The 2,410-nt window shown below is 63.7% G+C and overlaps 1 pseudogene; it reads right to left on the bottom strand.

Annotated features, from left to right (window-relative positions):
• Positions 1-305: 305 nt before the first annotated feature.
• On the bottom strand, positions 306-1,908 carry LOC145715838 (voltage-dependent calcium channel gamma-6 subunit pseudogene; annotated as a pseudogene).
• Positions 1,909-2,410: the final 502 nt, after the last annotated feature.

Raw genomic sequence — 2,410 nt, 5'->3', positions numbered from 1 at the left:
GGTCTGGGGTATAGGCTGGTTGGGGGTAGGCTGGTAAGGGTATGAGCTGGTTTTAGGGTACAGCCTAGTCTGGGGGTACAGGCAGTTTGGGGCACTGGATCTAAGTGGGACAGGCTGCTTGGGGGGGTGGGTACAGGAAGGTCAGTTACAGGCTAGTCTGAAGTACAGACTTTCTCTCTTCTCCCTCTCCCCTACTCCCTCCTCCCCCCAGTTCATGTCTGGGGCAAAGGTTATTCCAAGGAGCACAGGTTGGTGCGGGTATAGGCTGCTTCTGAGGGTGCAAGTTTCCTTCTTGGGGCTCAGGCTCCCTCTGGGGTGTGGGTTCCGCTGACCCTGACTACTCTCGCTACCTTGGGGTACAATCCCCGGACTGGGGGCGTGGCCTCTCACCTCCAGGCAGCTCTGCGGGGCCGCAGGTGTCTCTGCCCGCGGGCACGTCGGCCTGCCACAGTCGCTTGGTGCACATCTTCCAGAGCCCCAGGTGGGCAGCATCGCAGATAGCGCTGCCATTGATCTTGTAGGTGTTGAGCTCTACCCAGAACTCGGTGCCCACGGCCAGCACGGCCAGCGTGGAGCCCACGGCGCTCAGCAGGAGCCCCAGCTTGATCTTCCCCTCCCGCTCCGGCGTCAACTGGTGCTGCCCCTGAGCCCGCCGCCGGCCCACAGCCTCCCGACGCCGCCGGTCCTCCTCTTGCATGAAAAAGTTGGACCACATCATCATCCTAGAGGCCGCAGCCCACGGGGCTCAGAACAGGTGCAAAGGACGCAGAGCTGGGGAGCGGGGAGGGGAGCGCCTGGGGTCCTGAAGGAGGTGAGGGGCTCAGTTTCCACTGGATTCTGAGAAAGGAAGATGGGAATCTTCCCTGGAACCTCCAGTGGGGGAGTCGAGGTCACCTCTGGAGCTTAGAAGAGAAAAAAATAGAGCCTCCTACCCCGGGAACCCTCTAAATTCCGAGCAGGGCCTGGGGAGGCCGCAAAAACTCTGCAAGGAAGGTGGGACCCAGAAGAAAAGCAAGGGACCCCCAAGGCCCAGAGCTAGAAGCTGGGTCTCTAGGAGGGGGACCTCACGGCTCTAGAGGAAGGAGAACTGAACACTGGCTGAGGCTCTGAGGGGCTGCTCTGGGTCCCCACTGGGGTGAATCACCAGAGGGAAACTGGGTGTCCTGGGGGGAGGGGATCTGAGCACCCCACTAAGGCTCAGAGCTTGGGGTACCCAGGGAGGGTTGCTGAGGTCCTCTGAGTGTCAGAGGAGATGCCTCCTGGTTCCTTTTGGGCTCAGAATCTGGGGAGGGAGAGGTTGGGTCCCCTCCGGGGTTCAGAAGAGATCAGAACTCCTGGGTCTCAGAAAGGCTGTAGGACCCCCAACATTCACACAGGGGACAGTGGAGTCCTGGCTTGGCTTCAGGAAAAGGGGGTGGGTGTCTCCCAGGCCATTCAGAGAAGAGAGATCAGAGAAAGTCTCCCTGGGTCTGAGAGAGGGGACTAGTGGCTCAGAGACACAGTGGGGTCCAGAGAAGGGGGCTAGAGGACGCCCCCAGGCTCAGGAGGGGGACCTAGGGTCCCTATCGAGGTCAGAGGGAGGGTCTGTGGTCCCCACTGAGGCTCAGGAAACAGGGACGAAATCCCCCAGGATTCAAAGGACAACTGGGACCCGGGAGGGACTCTGCGTCCCTTTGGGATCACTTGGCTCCTCCTCCCCCGGGCTCCCAGGGCCTGCCGGGCCGGGACCGCTCCAGGCTCAGCTCCAGGCCAGCTGCCTCCCGCAGGCCTCCCACCCTGGTCTCCCGGGCAGGGCCCCCTCTCGCTCTCCTGCCTCCGCGCCGCGCCGGCCCCAGCTCCGCGACGCCTCCGAGCCGTCGGGTCCTGCACGCCGCCGCCCGCTCCGCCCGGACGCGCCGCTCGGCTCACTCCGGCCTTGCCCCACCCGCCTACCCCCGCGCCCTTTCGGGCTATTTCAGGCTTGACCCGTAAATAACACCCGCACCTGTCGCCCAGCGCCTGTTGCCATAGGAACCCCGGGTATTTTAAGGGGACGCGGGCGGGGAGGAGGGAAGCTGCCCCGGGAGGAGGGCCTGGGGGCGGGGTCCTGACCCGGCTGGAGCCTGAGGGGACTTTCATTTCCTTAAGGGGCAAGCGCCTGAGCCGAGGGTCCCATCTCCATGGTGGCAGAACAGGGGGCAGGGCACCTGGATTTTTGGTCCGGAGCAGGCCTGGCTGGGAGCCTGAATTGCTAGGTCTGAGGGAGGAGGGACTGCGGGCCCTGACTCCTTGGTCTGAGGGAGGAGGCGCGCTGGGGTTCAGGACTCCTGGGTCTGAGGGAGGAGGCTGGGGGCCTGGACTCCTAGGTCTGAAGGAGGAGGGGCTGGGGGCCTGGGCTCCTGAATCTGAGAGAATAGGGGGCTGGGGTCCT

Source organism: Leptonychotes weddellii, unplaced genomic scaffold, assembly GCF_054177405.1.
Source record: "Leptonychotes weddellii isolate Sample4059 unplaced genomic scaffold, ASM5417740v2 HiC_scaffold_23160, whole genome shotgun sequence".
NCBI lineage: Eukaryota > Metazoa > Chordata > Mammalia > Carnivora > Phocidae > Leptonychotes > Leptonychotes weddellii.
Note: the sequence above shows the minus strand (reverse complement) of the source record. Positions and strands in the feature narration are given on the sequence as shown.